A 7,503-nucleotide genomic window follows, 5' to 3' on the forward strand; every position below is an offset into this window, starting at 1 on the left:
GGAGCATTCGTCAGCCCGAAGGGCATGACGAGGAACTCGTAGTGGCCCTCATGAGTCCGGAAAGCCGTCTTTTCCACATCCGCTTCATGCGCCCGAATCTGGTGATAGCCCGCTCGCAAATCCAGTTTAGAAAACACTAGAGCCCTGTGTAGCTCATCCAGCAACTCATCAATCAACGGAATGGGAAACTTATCCGGGATTGTGACTTGGTTGAGCGCACGGTATTCTACACAGAACTGCCAACTGCCGTCCTTTTTAACCAGAATGACCGGGCTTGAATAAGGGCTGCTGCTCGGCTGAATGATGCCCGAGGACAACATATCTGTCACCAAACGCTCTATTTCCCCTTTCTGTACTTACGGATATCGATAGGGCCGAACATTCGGGGGATCGGCCCCCTCCCTCAGAACAATTCGGTGGTCCCGTTCCCTGTGAGGAGGCAACTCCGTAGGACTTTGGAACACGCTTTCAAAGTCGCCCACCACTAACCTCACCTCTTCTGGCACCTCCCTGTCGCCACTGTCCCTTTCTTGCACCGAGAGTTTGCACACTTCCACCAACACCCCGGCTCCTTCTGGTAACAACGTCCTCACTAAGGAACTCAGCTTCATCGGGGCATAGCATAGGCTTGGGTCACCTCGCCAAGTTACCCAAGTTGGCCTAACCCAAAATTTCAATAGGAACTTAGACCAGTCGGCCCGCACTTCCCCTAGAGTGCTCAACCACGTTACCCCCAGCACCATATCAGCCCCTCCTAATTCGAAGGGGAAAAAGTCCTCCTCGACCCTATGCCCCTGAATCCACACCTGAACCGCCCTACATACCCCACGCTGTTTAAAATTGAGCCCATTGCCCACTAAGATGTTGTGACTTACCGTGGGGTCCATCGGTAATTTCAGCTCCGTTGCTACCGCTCCCGAGATGAAGCTGTGAGTAGCCCCACTGTCCACCAGCACCACAACCTCTCGGCCACCAATTCTGCCTCGCAGCTTCAGCATGTTGGAGGACGACATTCCGCACAAGGAGTTCAAGGACAGATCCACCTTGTCGTCCAGGCTTTCTTTTTCCAACTCCTCCTCCAGTGGTTGCCCCTGAACGGCGCCATCCTCCTCCTCGGATGTCCCATCCGTGTCTGCCAAAATCAGCACTTGTAGTTGCCGGTTCTTGCAACGGTGGCCCGAGCTGAACTTCTCGTCGCACTTGAAACACAAGCCCCGAGCTCGTCGCTGGATTTCCTCCTCCGTGTGGCGGCGGGATGTCGAAGCGCCCATTACCGCTAAGCTCTGCCCTACGCCCATCCCACTTCGCAATCCATGTACTCCCACCGCTTCATTCGGACCCTTGGATCGAAGGGGGCTCTTCTGTGAGGACAGAGTATGATTCGTGCCCTGAAATGGGCCCCCAACCCGTTCCCAGGCATCCGTCCTGAGCCCACGGCCCGCCTGGTACCTCCTGACTCTCTCTGCTGCTTCGTTGCGAGCCTTTACTTGTTGGGCCAAATCCATCATATCGTGTAGGCTAACGGGCCTTTGCATTTTCAACTCAGCCCGAATATCCTCCCTAAGGCCATGAAGTTACCCTCTGAAGATGGCATCGAGCACAACCCTCATCTGGGCCGCCGTTCCCTCAAACTTGTCCCGGTAGTCAGCCACTGTCCCGCGCTGCCGGAGTGCCATGAGTTGCTCCACTGGATCGACCTCTCTTCCCCGACCAAATCTCCGCAACACCGCCGCCCGTAATTCCCTCCATGATCCGAACGGATCTTGGGCATCGGCCCATTGGAACCAACCCAAGGCTCTTCCCTCCATGCACACCGACACCGCCACCACTTGCTCATCCTCCTCTACGTTGTTGACGACGAAATACTTGTCAGCCCGGAATACCCATCCTTGAGGATCCTCGCCGTTAAATATGGGCAACTCTAACTTCCGTCCTCGGTGCAACGCTCGTCCCCTTGGGGCCGGGGGTGATTCCCGCTGGCACTCGTGCCCGAAACGCCGGGTTTCCTCCTTGCGCGGGACTGGGGGTGGTGAAACCGGCCGAACGGGTGGAACCGACCACCGCCCATCCTGCATCCTTGGTGGAACCGCTTCAAATCTTGGAGGAGGTGGTGGATTCCTCTGGAGGAGCTCCACCTGCCAGTGGAGCATAGCCTCCAGTCACCGTACCGACCCTTGTACGTCATCCAGTTGAGCGCCGATCTCTGTCACGTCTTCCTGCAACTTGGGCAGAAGTTCGGTCAAGGCTTCAATGATCTGTAACGCCTCGTAAAATGAATCCATCCTCTGTTCCAGCCGTGCTACCTCCTCCGTCTGGGGTTGCGTACCGGAGTTTTCTCCCATGGATCGTCAAGCTCTGATAGCAAAATGTTAGGAACCCCTCTTCACAGACTAACAACAGAACACAGACTCAGAGAGAAATACTTGAAAATGGGTCAAGTTCATTTTATTAATTCACTCTTCTGTCTCTCCGAATAGAGGAATTACAGCCATGAAAATAAGAACATAAGAAAAGCAAGAACAATGGTGAATTCAAGGTTCTCCTTCCTCTCAAGGTTTGCTAACAGAATTCCCAATCAACAGGCACCCTCTCTCTGATGAGAACATAGCCGTTAAAGTCAATCCGGAAGAAAGACAATCAACCTGAAACGTCCATCAAGTCATTGTATGGCCAACTTGCATATTCCAAAGGGTTAGGCGCACATTCCAGCAAGTTCCAAGAAGTTAGGCGCAATTTCTAGCAAATGATCAAGTCAAATTCTAAATAAAGACTTTGCTTTTATCATAATTCTATCTTTTTAGGTTTAAGTTTCAATTTAAACATTTAAATTGCATAATAGGCGTTTTTAAGGAAGGAGTTAGATTCAAATTCGGATTCCTTCCCTAAGAGATTATCTTTAGGCGTTTAGAAGGAAGGAGTTGGAGTCAAATTCAGATTCCTTCCCTAGGATAAACTTTAGGCGCATTTTATCTTGTTTTTAGGGTTTATCTTGTTTCAGGTTTCTATCTCATTAAGGATAGAATATGACTTTTCAATTTTTAAACCTTTTTTCAGCTTATATTCGGCTATTTAAGGCTGAAAACGAAAATTAATAAAAAGTTTTGATGTTTATTCACTTTGAGATATTCTTCTTGAGTTCTTTAAGAACTATTCCGAACTTATCAAGGTTTTCCTTGTGGCGTTCAACCCGACTTATCAAACGGGATTTCCATACTCGTTTGTGGCGTCTTCACCATACTAAGGTTCTTACTTCGCTAAGCAACGGGTCGCGGTTTACATCAATTCTTGAAGATCTTGGATCGTATCCCATATTTGGCTACGGGTTTCGTCACATTGTTGGCGGGGTTCGTATCAGTTGGTATCAGAGCTTAGGATCGTCAGGTTTTGCTATCATTTTTCTTGTTTAATTGCGTTTTTTTTCTTTTCATAGTAAAAAAAAAAAACAAAAAAACAAAAACGCACATTAGGGTTAGGGTTTTCTCAAATAAAAAAAAAAAAAAACAGAGAAAACGATTAACCATTCCTTCCTTGTTTGAGTTTGAGTCCAAACCCTATTGCTGAATTCGAATTCAACTAGGGTTTTACAAAGTCGAAAAAAAAAATTCGGGAAAAGAAGCAACCTCACGAAAACTGCTATAACTTTTGATCCAGGGATCGTTACGGGACGTATAATATATCAAATCGAAGATCTTTTCGAGCCCTACAATCCTTATCGGGGCTCGCCCGGTGACCTTATTTTTGGGGCCAAAAAAAGCTTATTTTCAATAGTTTCGGAACCCTTAAAGTTTGAGTGTCAAAAAAAAAAATTCCGTGACAATATTTAAATTCATTTGGATTAAGTCTTGACTTGATTGACTACTGGAATTCCTTTTCTTATTGTTGGTTTAGTTTTGAAAGAACTAAAAGAAGAATACGAGAGGAAAAAAAAAAGGCAGAGTGTGTGAGCATATTAGAGGGTAAAAGCCAAAATTAACTTGAGTGAAACACGAGTGAAACACGAGTGGTTTGAATAAGTTAGTTTTCGAGAGAAGCACTTCTTTTTTTTAATCATGTCGTAGGAACCGGAGAAAAACACAAGCGAAGAGATTTCACCTACCGTTATCACAAATGTGCAAATATAGGCATTAATAGGGGAGATGAAACGGATCATGAGGGTGGAGCTCGAACACATACATGAGAGGTTAGATAGGGTGGAAGAGGGAACACCACAGATTAAACCACCACCGAATGCTCCAAGGAAGAACGTGATGCCTCGAAAGGAGGTGGAGGATAATGGAGAGTTCGAAGAGGAAAATTTAGAGGACGAGTTTGATAGAATGTCCGTGGGCAGCCATAGGAGGTATGAACGGAGTAGAGAAGTTAGGACCCGGGCGGATAACAACTTGGGAAGTATCAAGATGAAAATCCCTGCGTTTCAAAGGAAAAGTGATCCGGAAGCATATCTCGAGTGGCAAAAGAAGATGGAGTTGGTTTTCGACTGTCACCACTACTTCGAACTAAAGAAGGTAAAACTTGCTGCTATTGAATTTACTGATTATGCTATTGTGTGGTGAGACCAAGTATGCACCAATAAGAGGCGAAACGGAGAACGTCCTATTGAAACTTGGGAGGAGGTAAAAAGGGTGATGAGGCGACGGTTTGTACCAAGCCACTACTACCGAGATTTATACCTCAAGCTGCAAGGTCTCCATCAAGGTAACTAGAGTGTTGATGAGTATTTTAAAGAGATTGAGATGGCAATGATTAGAGCCAACGTGGAAGAGGATCGAGAAGTAATGATGGCCAGATTTTTGAATGGGCTAAACCGAGAGATTGCCGACACAATCGAGCTACACCATTATGTGGAATTGGAGGATTTGGTGCATATGGCAATCAAAGTTGAAAGGCAGCTCAAGAGGAGTGGCCCACAACCAAGACCAGCCCCTCAAAATCCGAGTGCAACACCTTGGAGGCCGAACTATCCAAAAGAAGAAGAAAATCCGACCACCTTCAAGGCCGAGCACAAACCAGCAACCAATACCCCATCCTTTTAAGGTAAATCAGCCCCTAACACTACTCATTCCAGCGAGATTAAGTGTTTCAAATGTCAGGGAAGAGGACACATAGCTAGCCAATGTCCAAACAAGCGAATTATGGTGACCCGGGAAAATGGAGCCATTGATTCGGAAGATGAAGATGATCTAGAGTATATGCCACCATTGGAGGACGCCCCCATAAGAGAAGAAGAGATCGGGGCAGATCATGGGGAGATGCAGATGCGAACATCAGGGATGCAAGAAATACTCATCTAAGTCGATCCGGAAGAGAGCCAACTAGTCTTACACGTCCATTGAGCCATTCCGGAAGAGAGTCAATTAGTTTTAAACGTCCATTGAGTCATTGCATGACCAACTTGCATGCCAATCCAGGATACACGTGCAAGGGGGAATTTCAAGAAGTTATGCGTGTTTTCCAGCCCGGGATAAAGATAAATTGCGGATTAAGACTTGTCTTTATCATAATTCTATATTTTTAGGTTTAAGTTTCAATTTAAACATTTAAATTGCATGATAGGCGTTTTTAAGGAAGGAGTTAGATTCAAATTCATATTCCTTTCCTAAGAGATTATCTTTAGGCGTTTTTTAGGAAGGAGTTAGATTCAAATTCGGATTCCTTCCCTAGAATAAGTTTTTAGGCGTTTTTTAGGAAGGAGTTGGAGTCAAATTCGGATTTCTTCCCTAAGATAAGCTTTAGGCTTGCGTTTATCTTGTTTTTAGGTTTATCTTATTTTAGGCTTCTATCTCATTAACAATAGAATATGACTTTTCAATTTTTAAACTTTTTTCAGCTTATATTCGGCTATTTAAGGCTGAAACGAAAATTAATAAAAAGTTTTGATGTTTATTCACTTTGTGAGATATTCTTCTTGAGTTCTTGAAGAACTATTCCGAACTTATCAAGGTTTTCCTTGTGACGTTCAAACCCGACTTATCAAACGGAATTTCCATACTCGTTTGTGGCGTCTTCACCATATTAAGGTTCTTGCTTTGCTAAGCAACGGGTCGCGGTTTCCATCAATTCTTAAAGATCTTGTATCGTATCCCATATTTGGCTATGGGTTTCGTCACATTATTGGCGGGGTTCGTATCAGTTGGTATCAGAGCCTTTTATTTCGTTTTCAGCCTTAAATAGCCGAATATAAGCTGAAAAAGGTTTAAAAATTGAAAAGTCATATTCTATCGTTAATGAGATAGAAACCTAAAATAAGATAAACCTAAAAACAAGATAAACGCAAGCCTAAAGCTTATTATAGGGAAGGAATCCGAATTTGACTCTAACTCCTTCCTAAAAAAGGCCTAAAAACTTATCTTAGGGAAGGAATCCGAATTTGACTCCAACTCCTTCCTAAAAAACGCCTAAAAACTTATCCTAGGGAAGGAATCCGAATTTGAATCTAACTCCTTCCTAAAAAACGCCTAAAGATAATCTCTTAGGGAAGGAATCCGAATTTGAATCTAACTCCTTCCTAAAAAACGCCTAAAGATAATCTCTTAGGGAAGGAATCCGAATTTGAATCTAACTCCTTCCTTAAAAACGCCTATTATGCAATTTAAATATTTAAATTGAAACTTAAACCTAAAAATATAGAATTATGATAAAGACAAGTCTTAATCCACAATTTATCTTTATCCCGGGCTGAAAAACACGCCTAACTTCTTGAAATTCCCCCTTGCACGTGTATCCTGGATTGGTATGCAAGTTGGCCATGCAATGGCTCAATGGACGTTTAAGACTAATTGGCTCTCTTCCGGAATGGCTCAATGGACGTGTAAGACTAGTTAGCTCTCTTCCGGATCGACTTTGATAAGTATTTCTTGCATCCCTGATGTTCGCATCAGATGCTAGGGCTAATTGCACGTCGAGCCTTAAACATACAAGCTAAAGAAGAGGAAGCACAGCGGGAGAACATCTTTCACACTCGTTGCCACGTGAAAGATAAGGTATGTAGTGTTATTATCGATGGCGGTAGTTGCACTAATGTTACTAGTATTTCAATGGTTGAAAAACTTAGGCTCACAACACGTAAGCACCCTTGCCCTTTCAAGCTACAATGGTTGAATAATAGCGGAGAAGTTAGGGTGACAAAACAGGTTGTTGTGCCATTTCGAGTTGGTAAGTATGATGACGAAGTATTGTGTGACGTGGTACCAATGCAAGCGGGACATCTCATTCTCGGAAGACCATGGTAATTTGACCGGCGTGTGCAACATGATGGCTTCACCAACAAGTACTCATTCACACACAACCAACGGACTATCACTCTATTTCCGTTGACACCAAAACAAATCTATGAGGACCAAGTGATGTTACAAAAACTGAGTAAACAAAAGAACATGAGAGAGCAAAACAAGGAGAGTTCGGCCAAGGAGGATAAGCGAGCATTAATTTCAAAATGGCCGATGATTGAATCCATGTACAAGGAGACCTTTTTACGCACTAACTAACTTGATTCCTTGTTGCCTA

Source organism: Morus notabilis, unplaced genomic scaffold (assembly GCF_000414095.1).
Source record: "Morus notabilis unplaced genomic scaffold, ASM41409v2 Scaffold843, whole genome shotgun sequence".
In the NCBI taxonomy this organism is placed as follows: domain Eukaryota; kingdom Viridiplantae; phylum Streptophyta; class Magnoliopsida; order Rosales; family Moraceae; genus Morus; species Morus notabilis.